This window comes from Mus musculus, chromosome 16, assembly GCF_000001635.26.
Source record: "Mus musculus strain C57BL/6J chromosome 16, GRCm38.p6 C57BL/6J".
NCBI classification, from domain to species: domain Eukaryota; kingdom Metazoa; phylum Chordata; class Mammalia; order Rodentia; family Muridae; genus Mus; species Mus musculus.
The window spans coordinates 16,839,705-16,855,234 of record NC_000082.6 but is presented as its reverse complement, the minus strand read 5'-3'; the positions used below and the strand labels follow the sequence as shown (position 1 = coordinate 16,855,234).

The 15,530-nt window shown below is 41.2% G+C and overlaps 1 pseudogene; it reads right to left on the bottom strand.

Moving 5' to 3' along the window:
• Gm5768 (predicted gene 5768) lies at window positions 985–2,936 on the bottom strand (annotated as a pseudogene).

The window sequence follows — 15,530 nt, the reverse complement described above, 5'->3', positions numbered from 1 at the left end:
GCTCTCTGAAACCATCCAGACTCTCATGGCTTCTCCATTGGTTATTTCTGGTCTGCACAGGTGGGAGAGACGTGCTGAAGCTCCTCATGTAAGCTCCTGTATTTGGTTTTTACTTTGTGTGTGTGATATTACTTTATTCTGTAACGTTTTGAGCTTTGGGGCATATCCTATATCGCCCCCTGCTGGCACCTACTCTCCAAAAGCTCTGTAGGGCTATGAAACAATGTGCTCACCCTGGAAACATCTGCTATTGTCCTAGGAGGTCACCAGCTTCGGAGTGTCTTCACGGTTTACTCCTGCACCATAAGTGGAAGCACATGCAGCATCGGATTGGAGAGTGGAAGGAAAAGGTGGAGCTGAAAGTTAGAGAGGGGACACACACACACACACAAAGAGAGAGAGAGAGAGGGAGAGAGAGAGAGAGAGAGAGAGAGAGAGGAAGAGAGATGATGGAGGACTGAGAGAAGATGGAGGAAAAGGAAGATGAAACAGAACCATGTGGCCTGGATGAGCCACAAGTAGCTAGGGATTTCATAGATGGAAAAAAGTAATGTAAGATACATTTGCTTGATCTAGGTGTGCAGTTTGAATTTATACCAGTTATATTATGTGTTCTTTGCATGGGCATTTTGGGGTTGGAGAATTACTGTTATAAATCTGGATGGTATAGTAAAAGTCTGTGGTGTTATCATTTTATAGGGCTAAGGGAATCTGAGCTAGCAATAGCAGGCTTTCTGCAGGCTTGCCACAGTGGGTAGATGACCTGGGAAGTGTGAACAGCCTGGCAGCAAACTAGCTGTGGGAACTGGGAACCATGGGAGCAGGTGAGACTGCAGTTGCCAGTGCCTAGCCAGCCACATCGTGAACTGTTTGATTTATAACTGCACACTATAGATGGTGCCAAACATGAGGCCTGAACCCATGACTCTGAGATTAAGAGTCTCATGCTCTACCAACTAAGCTAGCTGGGCTTTTTTTTTTTTAAATCACACCTGAGTGGCTTGTTTAATTGAGGAGGGACATAGGTGAGAACAAATAAAGACAGCTGGGACCCTCAGTAGGGAAGAATACCCCTCCCTCCCCGTATGCACCCACTGACCTTAAATAAAAAATAACCAACTATAAGAGAGCAGCTGAGACAGTGATGGGGAGGCTGGGAGTGGTCAGGGAAGGACACTTGGAATTGAGGGCAGCAGTGAACCATGTGTGTGTTGGGAGGGCCCGAGGTCGTGCTGGACGAGTCTGTCTTCCTTGTAGACATGTATAAATACAAAGATAAACCTTTCTTCTCCCCTCTCTACCCAGTGCTGCTCACCACCGTCCCAGCTTGCCTTTCCTTATCAGTGCAGGGAAGAGTGGAAAAGCAAGTTATTACCAAATTCCAATCAGACCCATGTCCATCAGCTTCTGGATCTTCTGTGCTATTACAGGATTCTTTAAGTATTTGCTCAGAACCTGGGATCCTTCTGCATCTACTTCAGGATGAGCCTCATGTCTGGGTCACTCATTATCTGCTGCACATCAGGGTCAGCCATGGCCAGACTCTTCACATCCTCAGGGCTATCATGTCCGTTGTACTGTGCCATCATACAGTGTTGGTAACCACCTGCTGCTTCCTTACAGCTGGAGTCCAGGTCTAATGCCGTTTGGTACACACCTATGGCTTCTGAATAGTCCTTTATGCTTTCCCTATATAACCCTTGATGAAGGTTGCACTCTTCACAGTCCTTGAGTCCAACTGAAACTCCAGGAGCTCAGTTGCTGTACAGTTTGGCATCTCCTGGGTTCCTTTTAATGGCTTCTGTATAGTGCCTCATGGCCTTCCACCCCTTCTGGAAGCATTCACTGCCCTTGTTCTTCTCCTCCAAAGCCAAGCCAGGGTTGATATAAGTCAGTCGCTCTTGTTCCTTCAGAATTTTCTCTGCCTGCTGGCACTTCTTGAGCACGTCTGGGGTTCGGTGCTCTGCCAGAGACTTGTAGAAATGGATAGCATCCTTGTACCTTTCCTCTTTGAAATAGGAATTGCCAATTCAGGCATAAGCTTTGGCCATCTGTCTGTAGTCCTCTTGGATCTCTCTGCCCACATCAAAGGCCTTCTCACAGAGCTCCCAGCATTTGTTGTAGTCGCCCTTCTCAAAGTGCACAGCAGCTTGATTAGTTATGTAAGTCATACTGGTAGGGTCAGGTCCATTTCCTTGGCCCTGTCATAATGCTTCAGGGCCTTGTCAACATCTTTCTTCTTATAGGCATCATTTCTCAACTCCTTTTATTTCAGTGCCTGTTTCTTATTCTCTGGAAGATCTTCTTCCATAGGTTCTGACTTGGCCTCCTTTTTGGGAGGAGGTGGGGTGAGGGTGTTGCTACTTTTTCATCCATACTGCCCAGATCAACCCCAAGAAGGACACTGCAAGTAGTGACCAGGAATCCTGTAGTTTCGTGCCCAGGTCTGAAGGCTTGTTCTGTAGCTGCTCTCTGAGTTCCCTGTAGGTGGAGTTACTGAGCAGCCTTCTTGTCCTGGGATCATTCTCCAACTTCTGGCACAGATTATGCAAGTTGAAAGGATTCGTGAATTTCCTCTCTGCCAACCTGGCCTCCATAAGCCCTCCTTAAGCTAGGGATTATTTGCTTCATGTTTTAAATCTTCTTCATAGGTTCATTTGACTTCTTCAAACTGGTTTAGGACCTCAGGGGCTGCTGCTTTTCTTGAATAATCCTTGCTCCAGTCAGGCTTCAGGTCTTGCAGCATCCTCATAGGCCTCTGGTAGTCTTCTTTCATGGTGTAGGCAGCAGAGCGATTGCTATAGAGCACATGGTTCTGGGGATCTAGTTTAATTGCCTCAGAGCAGCACTGTAAGGCATCACCAATGTTCCCAGCATTCAGGGTCTTATTGTCCTTCTTTAGCTCATTCACCTGCTTCATAGCCTGGTCCAGAACCAAAAAAAAAAAAAAAAAAAAAAAAAAAATTGCCATTAATTTACTTTAAAATTTATTTTAAAATTCTTTTTAGTTCACATATTATATTATATAGTGAGGTTTTATTACACATGTATATATTGCAGATTTTTAATTAGCTTAATCAAGACACTCATAAACTCACTTATTTCCTTTTGAATCCCCCTCACCAATAGTTACTTCCTACTACCTAGTTTTCTATTTTAAATAGAAATACACACATCTAAAGTTTAAAAGCTCATATCCACATGTAAGAAAGAAAAGCATGCAATGTTTGTCTCTTGAAGTCTGGTTTATCTCACTCTGGAGGATTGTTTATAGCTCCATCTAGACACTTGAAAATTTCATTTTTTAAACAGCTGAATAATATTTTATTATGAAACCATACACCATTTTTATTATGCATTCGTCAGCTGATGGACATTTGGCATTTTCTAGTTTCTGGCTTGTTGGAGACCATACCATGAGAAAGTAGGCCTTTCACAGCTTCCCATCCTAATAAGCCAAATGGCCTTGTGCTAAGGAGCCAGTCATCACCTCCTCCCCCCTATCCCTTCCTGGCACCAGAGACCCTAAAAGCTGAATTATAGTCCCCTCTTCCTAATCTCTTCCTGACTCCCAAGACTTCTAAGCACACAAGTTATGTGCTGAGCCCAGCCTGACACCCAAGGCTGTTAAGGAGGAATCTACATTCCGGAGATAAGACTCAGAGTGCCTCCTGCTTGCAGTCTGAATTCGGCCTTCATGTCCCCATATGCCCACATCTTTGTTCTTTGTTAATTCCCCCTCAACTCCTCCCTATTCCCCTTGCTGTGTGCTTATAACCTGGTGTTTCAGTCTAATAAACCAAGACCTTGACAGGAATCCTCCTTGGTCTCTGCTTCTCTTTCTCACTCATTTCTCTTCAGGTTTGTGGTCCCCCTTGCACCCACGAATAACTGGGTCCTGCTGGATGGGACACTGGCTGTTAGGGACAGAGCAGCAATGGATATGGTGAGCAAGTGTCTCTGCAGTTGGATGTAGAGTCCTGTGGGCATTTGCCCAAGAGTGATATAGCTGGATTTTGTGGTAGATCTATTTCAGATTTTTAAGGAGCACTGATTTGCCTGGCACCCTAGTTTCCACAGGGCCTGTATCAGTTCACTGTCCTAACAACAGTGAAAATGCAACTCCCTCTCCCCACATTCAAACCAGCCTGAGTGATCATTTGTTGCTTTTTCTTGGCCATTCTTACTGGTGTAAGATAAAATTTCAAAGTAGTTTTGATTTGCATTTCTCTGACGACTAAAGATGTGGAACATTTTAAAAGTGTTTTCTAGACATTTGTTTCACCTTTGGAAAGCTCTCTGGTTAATTCTACACCCCATTTTAAAGTTGTTATTTATTTTCCTGACATTGATTGCTTTGTATTTTCTAGTCACCAACTCTCTATCAGATGTATAATTGGCAAAAATTCTTTTCCATTTGGTAGACCATGGCTTTACACAAATGATGGTGTCCTTAGCTGCACAGAGGTTTTTGGCCTCCTGGGTTTCCATTTATTGTTGTCTGGTGCCTTTGCCAGTGCTGTTCTGCTCAGCAAGCCCCCTCCAGTGCAGGACTTTAACACTGTTCCCTAACTCTCTTCTATCGGATTCAGGCTATCAGATTCTTACATCAAGCTTGTTGATCTATTTGGAGCTGAGTTTGTATAGGATGATAAATATGGCTCTATTTTCATTCTTCTATATATCCAGTCAGGGTAAAGGGATGGAAAAAGATATTCCAAGTAAATGGACCTAAGAAGCAAGCAGGTGTTTCAATATCTGACAAAATAGACTTCAACTCTAAACTAATCAGGAGAAATAGAGAAAGACACTATGTATTCATCAAAGGAAAAATCCACCAAGAGAATATTGCAATTCTAAACATTTATGTACCAAACACAAAGGATCCCAAGTTATAAAAGAAACATTACTACAGCTTAAATCACATATTGACCCTCACACAATAATGTGGATGACTTCAATACCCTATTTTTCACCAAGACAGGTCTCCAAACAAAAACTAAACAGACAAATGCTGGAATTAGATAACATCATAAATCATAGTGATCCAGTGGACACTCACAGAATGATTCACCCATATACTGAAGACTATACTTTCTTCTCTGCAGCCCATGGAACTTTCTCCAAATTTCACCACATTCTTGGACACAAAGCAATTATAACAGATATAAGAAAATTAGTAGTGTTAAGGCCAAGGCTCATGCTGAAAGAGATTAAAAGATTAAAGAAAGGCCTGATCCATAGATTTGGGCCAGCATGTCCTCGAGCTAGAGAACTGGACATTTGTCTTCAGGTTGGAACATTTGTGGTGTTGACCAGTCAGGAGTGAATTAAAAATGGGTGATGTTGGGCTGGTGAGATGGCTCAGTGGGTAAGAGCACCCGACTGCTCTTCCGAAGGTCTGAAGTTCAAATCCCAGCAACCACATGGTGGCTCACAACCATCCGTAACGAGATCTGATGCCCTCTTCTGGAGTGTCTGAAGACAGCTACAGTGTACTTACATATAATAAATAAATAAATAAAACAAAAAAAAAAATGGGTGATGTTGAAAAAGGCAAGATGATTTTTGTTCAGAAGTATACCCGGTGCCACACTGTGGAAAATGGAGGCAAGCATAAGATTTGATCAAATCTCTATGGTCTGTTTGGGTGGAAGATAGGTCAGGCTGCTGGATTCTCTTATACAGAACAAGAACAAAGGCATCACCTGGGGAGAGGACACCTTGATGGAGTATTTGGAGGATCCCAAAAAGTACATCCCTGGAACAAAAATGATTCACTTTCTAAGAAGAAGGGAGAAAGGGGTTGGAGAGATGGCTCAGTGATTAAGAGCACTGTCTGCTCTTCAGGAGGTCCTGAGCTCAATTCCTAGCAACCACATGGTGGCTCACAATCATCTATAGTGAGATCTGGTGCCCTCTTCTGGCCTGCAGGATACATGCTACATAATAAATTTATTTATTTATTTATTTATTTATTTATTTATTTATTTATTAATTATTTTTTTGGATTTTTGAGACAGGGTTTCTCTGTATAGCCCTGGCTGTCCTGGAACTCACTTTGTAGACCAGGCTGGTCTTGAACTCAGAAATCCTCCTGCCTCTGCCTCCCAGGTTCTGAGATTAAAGGTGTGTGCCACCACTGCCTGGCTAAATAAATCTTAAGAAAGAAGAAGACAAAGACAAAGAAGAAGGAGAAGGAGAAGAAGGAGAAGAAAGAAGGAGGAAGAAAGAAAGAGGAAGAGGAAGAGGAAGAGGAAGAAGAGGAAGAGGAAGAGGAAGAGGAAGAAGAAGAAGAAGAAGAAGAAGAAGAAGAAGAAGAAGAAGAAGAAGAAGAAGAGAGAAAGGGCAGACCTAATAGCTTATCTTTAAAAGTCTAATGAATGTCTCATGGCTTTTAGTGTATACCAAATTTAATTCATACACCAAATTCAGATCATGAATGGCTAACTATTTTTGTTGATAGTCCTGATTTAAGTAAAACTGACTTCTTATAGAGTGGATATGATCTTTTTTAAAGTACCAATTCTGGTTGTATATATGCTATCACTGCTCTTCCTTTCTCAAGATAAGATTGGATTTAATTAGTTTTACTTTCCACAAAGATGGGAGTGCCATTTCAAACCAATAAATGCTTTTATACTTAGATTATATAACTGGGCATATGAATGGGAAAATTCTATTACTGTTTCAAAAACAAGACGGCTCACCTGTTTTTCAGTTTGTGTTCACTTGCCCCCTTACAGGAAATGGCTAAACATCAGGAAACAACTGTCTATTCTTAACAATGTTGTTTTGATTAGAATTCCCTATGCAAAGGATGCTGCCTTTTTCCACTAAAAGGCACTTACTGTGGTTTATGTAGATAGTATTTTACACTTGAAAAAAAAAAGAAAGGCCTGATCCAAAATGAAACAAAGGGATAGGTGCCCTCAGGGTAACAAGCCACACAGCTAACTACAGTGATGCACTTCCTTCAACAAGGCCACACCTATTTCAACAAGGCCACACTTCCTAATAGTGCCACTTCCTAGGACCAAGCATATCCAAACCACCACATTCTACTCTCTGGCCCTGATAGGCTTGTTTATACACATGTCTATGGGACACATACCTAGCCATAGCACAATGAAAGATACATTTAGTCTACTTCCCATGGTCCAAGCATATTTAATGCATATTCACCACAGATGGTCAATACAACTTATAAAAGGAAACATTTACTTTGTGTCTCAAGGTTAGAATCCATGATAGAGGAACAAAAATATTGTGGTAGAAATAGTGAGAAAGCATCTCTTGATCAGCAAGCTGGAGGCAGAGAAGAGGTAGGAAGAAAGACAGTGGGAACGGTATTAGCCTTTTGAAATCTCAAATCTCACTCCCATTGACACATCTTCTCTAACAAGGCCACACCTCCTAATCCTTTCCAAATAGTTCCACCAACTGGGGACCAAGCATTCAAATATATGAGTCTATGAGGGTCATTCTCATTCAAACCACAATGAGAATTCACAACCAACACTTTTTAAATAGTTTTTTAAAATGTAGGAACAAAAGCCATTTTATAAAACTCCTTTTATAAAGTTACTGTTGTTCTAATAGCAAAACAAGGTTAAAGCACCACAAATTGAAAATTATAGTTCAGTATCCACAATGAACATAGATACAAAATTTCTCAATAAAATACTCACAAACTAAATACAGACACACATCTCTGGTAGGTATAGGAATAATTCAATATATGCAAAATGCACTTATAGAAAAAAATCACATGGCCATTTTAGTAGATGATTTTTGTTTATTTGGCTTATACTTCCATATTGCTGTTCATCATAGAAGGAAGTTGGGACAGGAACTCACATAGGGCAGGAAACTGGAGGCAGTAGCTGATGTAGAGGCCATAGAGGGTCTTATTACTTATTGGCTTATTCCTCATGACTTGCTTAACTTATTTATTTATTTATTTATTTATTTTTTACAGAACCCAGGAATGGTACCACCCACAGGGGGCTGGGCCCTGCCTCATAATCACTAATAATAAAATGCTCTACAGGCTTGCTTATAGTCAGGTCTTATGGAAGAATTTTCTCAGTTGAGGTTTCCCCTTCTCAGAGTACTTTAGCTTGTGTCAAGTTGACATAAATCCAGCCAGTACAATGCCTCAACACAATAAATGTTATATATGACAAACCACACCTAACGTCATCCTAAGTGAAGAAAAACCTGAAGCAATCACATTGAGATCAGGACTAAGATGGGGCTGTCCACAATTGCAACTCCTTTTCAATATGGTACTTGACACACTAGTTAGAGCAATAAGACAAGAGAAGGAAACTAAAGGGCCACAAATAGGAAAAGAACCCATCAAAGTATCTCTATTTACAGAGGATATGATATTATACCTAAACAGACACAAAAAATCCTACCAGGAAACTTCTAGAAATGACCAACAAGTTCGCAAAATGGTCTAATATAAGATCAACTTACAAAAAGTCAGTAGCTATTCTGTATCCCAGCAACAAACTCTGAAAAATCCATTATGGACACCCTTGTATTTGCAATAGCAACAACAAATTTTCTAAAAATTAACTTGAACACGAAAGTGAAAGACTTTTACAATGATGACTTAAAATCTCCAAAGAAAGAAATTGAGGAAGACACCAGAAGATGGAAAGATTTCCCATGATCCTAGCTTGGTTTGAATATACTTGATTTATGGGAAGTGGCACTATTTGGAGTAGTGGCCTTGGTGGAGTAGATATGGCTTTGTTGGAGGAAGTCTACCATTGTGGCTTTGAGGCTCTGCCAGTGTGGGAGAGACTCTCCTCCTGGCAGCCTGCAGAAGAGCCCATTTCAGTTCAATGGTTGGTTGTAAGTATCTGTGCAAAGACAGTATCTTTAATAAAGGGTTCTGGCAAAAGTGGGTACCTATGCATAGAAGAATGAAATAGACCCATATCTATCACCCTGCAGAAAAATCAACTCTAAACAGGTCAAATGCCTCAGTGTGAAAACTGAACTGCTAAAATAATTGGAAGAAAACAGTTGTATTCTACAAGATACAAATGTAGGAAAGTATTTTCTTAATCAGACTTCATTTGATCAGAAATTAAGGTTAGTAACTGACAAATAAGATCTCATAAAACCCTCTGTACAGCAAAGGTAACAATCACTTAAGAATAGAAAAATCTCACAGCGTGGAACAGAATCTATGACAACTGTACATCTGATAGAGTATTTATAATTAGGATATATAAAGAACTCAAGAAACTGTCAGAAAAACACACAATTAATTAAAATATGTTAAGATCTGAGTGCAGAGTTCATTAAAGAAGAAATAAAAATATTGAAGAAACATTTAAAAAAACTATTCACATTCTTAGCAATTAGGGAAATGAAAAGTAAAACAATTTTCAGATTTCATCTTACTCCAGTCAGAGTGGACAAGATAAAAAACAAAAACCAACCAATCAACCAACCAAAATCCAAATCAAACCAAACCAAACCAAACCCCAAACAAAAAACAACTGACATCGCATGCTGGCTTAGATATAGAAAATGGGGAATCCCAATTCACTGTTAATGAGAATATAAATTGGTACATCCACTGTATAAACTAGCATAGAGAGTTCTTTTTTTTTATTAGATATTTTCTTTATTTACATTTCAAATGTTATCCCCTTTCCTAGTTTCCCCTCCAAAAATCCCCTCTTCTATCCCCTCCCCCTGCCCCCCAACCCACCCACTCCCATTCCTGATTCTGGCATTCCCCTATACTGGGGCATTGAGCCTTCACAGGACCAAGGGCCTCTCCTCCCATTGATGACCAAGCAGGCCATCCTCTGCTACAAATACAGCTAGAGCCACAAGTTTCACTATGTGTTTTCTTTGATTGGTGGTATAGTTCCAAGGAGCTCTGAGGGTACTGGTTAGTTCATATTGATGTTCCTTCTATGGTGCTTCAGTCCCCTTCAGCTCCCTGGTTATTTCTCTGGCTCCTTCACTGGGGACCTTGTGCTCCGTCCAATGGATGACTGTGAGCATCCACTTCTGTATTTGCCAGGCACTGGCAGAGCCTCGAAGGAGACAACTATATTAGACTCCTGTCAGCAGGCTCTTGTTGGCACCTGCCTAGTGTCTGGGTTTGGTGGTTGTTTATTGTGGGGCATTGGGCTGTGCACAGACAGCCTGGTTTCCAGTTGAGGCGAGATATTGAACCCGGGGACCCGGTGGTGATAATTCACCTACATGGGACAGAAGGAGTTCTCTCATGTCACCTGGAACCCAGGCTCCTTTTGAAGTTACTGCCCCCTCAGCCCCCACAAGAGAAGCATGGTTAGTAATCATGTAGGCATTGTCCCAAGCTTCTGACCTTCAGGCTAGACTCCTCCCAGTTACCTAGCAACAGTAAAGATAACAGCATATCATAAGAGGGGCTGCTTGGCCCCACCTCGTTCTCTTACTCCTCTTATTCCCCTTACACTTACTCTCCTCTCTCCTCATGCTCTCCTCTCACCCTTTCTTACTCTCTAGCCTTTCTTTTCTTTCTCTTTCCCCCTTCTCTCCTCTTGGCCATGGCCGGTCTCTCTCTCTTTTCCACCTTCTCTCTCTTTCCCCCTGCCTTTCTACAATAAAGCTCTAAAAACCATAGACTGTCTCTGTTCATCAAGGCCTGCTGTGCTTACTCTCACCTGTGTGGGAACCACTCTCCCTCTGCCCTCTCTCCCATAACCCCGGGGCTGCCCCTTGTCCCCCTCCTCGAGTGGGGTCAGTGGCTTAGATGCCCACCTGGGGCAGCCCTCCTGCATCTGCCTGCCCAGAGCATAGGAGGAACTCTGGCTGAACGTAGGCTATCCTCCCTCCCCACTCCTTCCCCAGCCCCTTTTAGTTCCCACAGTTTATGGTGGGGATCCCCAAGTGGGGCAGTCTCTGGATGGTCCTTCCTTCAGGCTCTTCTCCGAACTTTGTCTCTGTAACTCCTTCCATGGGTATTTTGTTTCCCATTCTAAGAAGGAACAAAGTATCCACACTTTGGTCTTCCTTCTTCTTGATTTTCATGTGTTTTGCAAATTGTATCTTAGGTATTCTAAGTTTCTGGGCTAATATCCACTTATCAGTGAGTGCATATCATGTGTGTTCTTTTGTGATTGGGTTACCTCACTCAGGATAATATCCTCCAGATCCATCCATCCATTTGCCTAAGAATTTCATAAATTCATTGTTTTTAATAGCTGAGTAGTACTCCACTGTGTAAATGTACTACATTTTCTGTATCCAATCCTCTGTTGAAGGATATCTGGGTTCTTTCCAGCTTCTGGCTATTATAAATAAGGCTGTTATGAACATAGTGGAGTATGTGTCCGTATTACAAGTTGGGATATCTTCTGGGTATATGCACAGGAGAGGTATTGCAGGATCTTCCTGTAGCAATAGATCTAATTTTCTGAGGAACCGCCAGACTGATTTCCAGAGTGGTTGTACCAGCTTGCAATCCCACTAACAATGGAGGAGTGTTCCTCTTTCTCTACATCCTCACCAGCATCTGATGTCACCTGAATTTTGATCTTAGCCATTCTGACTGGTGTGAGGTGGAATCTCAGGTTGTTTTGATTTGCATTTCCTTGATGATTAAGGATGTTGAACATTTTTTCAGGTGCTTCTCAGTCATTTGGTATTCATCAGTTGAGAATTCTTTGTTTAGCTCTGTACCCCATTTTTAAATAGGGTTATTTGTTTCTCTGGAATCTAACTTCTTGAGTTCTTTGTATATAATGGATATTAGCCCTCTATCAGATGTAGGATTGGTAAAGATCTTTTCCCAACCTATTGGTTGCCTTTTTGTCTTATTGACAGTGTCCTTTGCCTTACAGAAGCTTTTCAATTTTATGAGGCTCCATTTGTCGATTCTTGATCTTATAGCACAAGCCACTGGTGTTCTGTTCAGGAATTTTCCCCCTGTACTCATATGTTTGAGGTTGTCCCCCACTTTCTCCTCTGTAAGTTTCACTGTATCTGGCTTTATGTGGAGTTCCTTGATCCACTTAGACTTGAGCTTTATACAAGGAGGTAAGAATGGATCAATTCACATTCTTCTACATGATAACCGCCAGTTGTGCCAGCACCATTTGTTGAAAATGCTGTCTTTTTTCCACTGGATGGTTTTAGCTCCCTTGTTAAAGATCAAGTGACCATAGGTGTGTGGGTTCATTTCTGGGTCTTCAATTCTATTCCATTGATTGATCTGTCTGTCACTGTACTAGTACCATGTAGTTTTTATCACAATTGCTTTGTAGTACAGCTTGAGGTCAGGCATGGTGATTCCACCAGAGGTTCTTTTACTGTTGAGAATAGTTTTTGCTATCCTAGGTTTTTTTGTTATTCCAGATGAATTTGCAAATTGCCCTTTCTTTTTTTCTCCATTTTTTATTAGGTATTTAACTCAATTACATTTCCAATGCTATACCAAAAGTCCCCCATACCCACCCACCCCCATTCCCCTACCCACCCACTCCCCCTTTTTGGCCCTGGCGTTCCCCTGTACTGGGGCATATAAAGTTTGCATGCCCAATGGGCCTCTCTTTCCAGTGATGGCCGACTAGGCCATCTTTTGATACATATGCAGCTAGAGTCAAGAGCTCCGGGGTACTGGTTAGTTCATAATGTTGTTCCACCTATAGGGTTGCAGATCCCTTTAGCTCCTTGGCTACTTTCTCTAGCTCCTCCATTGGGAGCCCTGTGATCCATCCATTAGCTGACTGTGAGCATCCACTTCTGTGTTTGCTAGGCCCCGGCATAGTCTCACAAGAGACAGCTACATCTGGGTCCTTTCGATAAAATCTTGCTAGTGTATGCAATGGTGTCAGCGTTTGGATGCTGATTATGGGGTGGATCCCTGGATATGGCAGTCTCTACATGGTCCATCCTTTCATCTCAGCTCCAAACTTTGTCTCTGTAACTCCTTCCAAGGGTGTTTTGTTCCCACTTCTAAGGAGGGGCATAGTGTCCACACTTCAGTCTTCATTTTTCTTGAGTTTCATGTGTTTAGCAAATTGTATGTTATATCTTGGGTATCCTAGGTTTTGGGCTAATATCCACTTATCAGTGAGTACATATTATGTGAGTTCCTTTGTGAATGTGTTACCTCACTCAGGATGATGTTCTCCAGGTCCATCCATTTGCCTAGGAATTTCATAAATTCATTCTTTTTAATAGCTGAGCAGTACTCCATTGTGTAGATGTACCACATTTTCTGTATCCATTCCTCTGTTGAGGGGCATCTGGGTTCTTTCCAGCTTCTGGCTATTATAAATAAGGCTTCTATGAACATAGTGGAGCATGTGTCCTTCTTACCAGTTGGGGCATCTTCTGGATATATGCCCAGGAGAGGTATTGCTGGATCCTCTGGTAGTACTATGTCCAATTTTCTGAGAAACCGCCAGACTGATTTCCAGAGTGGTTGTACAAGCCTGCAATCCCACCAACAATGGAGGAGTGTTCCTCTTTCTCCACATCCTCGCCAGCATCTGCTGTCACCTGAATTTTTGATCTTTGCCATTCTGAGTGGTGTGAGGTGGAATCTCAGTGTTGTTTTGATTTGCATTTCCCTGATGATTAAGGATGTTGAACATTTTTTCAGGTGCTTCTCTGCCATTTGGTATTCCTCAGGTGAGAATTCTTTGTTCAGTTCTGAGCCCCATTTTTTAATGGGGTTATTTGATTTTCTGAAGTCCACCTTCTTGAGTTCTTTATATATGTTGGATATTAGTCCCCTATCTGATTTAGGATAGGTAAAGATCCTTTCCCAATCTGTTGGTGGTCTTTTTGTCTTATTGACGGTGTCTTTTGCCTTGCAGAAACTTTGGAGTTTCATTAGGTCCCATTTGTCAATTCTCGATTTTACATCACAAGCCATTGCTGTTCTGTTCAGGAATTTTTTCCCTGTGCCCATATTTTCAAGGCTTTTCCCCACTTTCTCCTCTATAAGTTTCAGTGTCTCTGGTTTTATGTGAAGTTCCTTGATCCACTTAGATTTGACCTTAGTACAAGGAGATAAGTATGGATCGATTCGCATTCTTCTACATGATAACAACCAGTTGTGCCAGCACCAATTGTTGAAAATGCTGTCTTTCTTCCACTGGATGGTTTTCGCTCCCTTGTCAAAGATCAAGTGACCATAGGTGTGTGGGTTCATTTCTGGGTCTTCAATTCTATTCCATTGGTCTACTTGTCTGTCTCTATACCAGTACCATGCAGTTTTTATCACAATTGCTCTGTAGTAAAGCTTTAGGTCAGGCATGGTGATTCCACCAGAGGTTCTTTTATCCTTGAGAAGAGTTTTTGCTATCCTAGGTTTTTTGTTATTCCAGATGAATTTGCAAATTGCTACTTCTAATTCGTTGAAGAATTGAGTTGGAATTTTGATGGGGATTGCATTGAATCTGTAGATTGCTTTTGGCAAGATAGCCATTTTAACAATATTAGTCCTGCCAATCCATGAGCATGGGAGATTTTTCCATCTTCTGAGGTTTTCTTCAATTTCTTCCTTCAGAGACTTGAAGTTCTTATCATACAGATCTTTCACTTGCTTAGTTAGAGTCACACCAAGGTATTTTATATTATTTGTGACTATTGTAAAGGGTGTTGTTTCCCTAAATTCTTTCTCAGCCTGTTTATCCTTTGAGTAGAGGAAGGCCACTGATTTGTTTGAGTTAATTTTATATCCAGCTACTGCACTGAAGATGTTTAGGAGTTCCCTGATGGAATTTTATGGTCGCTTATATATACTATCATATCATCTGCAAATAGTGATATTTGACTTCTTCCTTTCCAATTTGTATCCCCTTGATCTCCTTTTGTTGTCTAATTGCTTTGGCTAGGACTTCAAGTACTAAGTTGAATAGGTAGGGAGAGAGTGGGCAGCCTTGTCTAGTCCCTGATTTTAGTGGGATTGTTTCCAGTTTCTCTCCATTTAGTTTGATGTTGGCTACTGGTTTGCTGCATATTTCTTTTATCATGTTTATGTATGGGTCTTGAATTCCTGATCTTTACAAGACTTTTATCATGAATGGGTATTGGATTTTGTCAAATGCTTTCTCAGCATCTAATGAGATGATTATATTTTTTTCTTTGAGTTTGTTTATATAGTGGATTACATTGATTGGTTTCCATATATTGAACCATCTCTGCATCCCTGGGATGAAGCCTACTTGGTCATGATGAATGATCGTTTTGATGTGTTCTTGGATTCACTTAGCGAGAATTTTATTGAGTATTTTTGCATCAATATTCATAAGGGAAATTGGTCTGAAGTTCTCTTTCTTTGTTGGGTCTTTATGTGGTTTAGGTATCAGAGTAATTGTGGCTTCATAGAATGAGTTGAGTAGAGTATCTTCTGTTTGTATTTTGTGGAATAGTTTGAGGACAATTGGAATTATGTCTTCTTTGAATGTCTGATAGAACTCTGCACTAAACGCATCTGGTTTGGGCTTTTTTTTGGTTGGGAGACTATTAATTACTGTTTCTATTTCTTA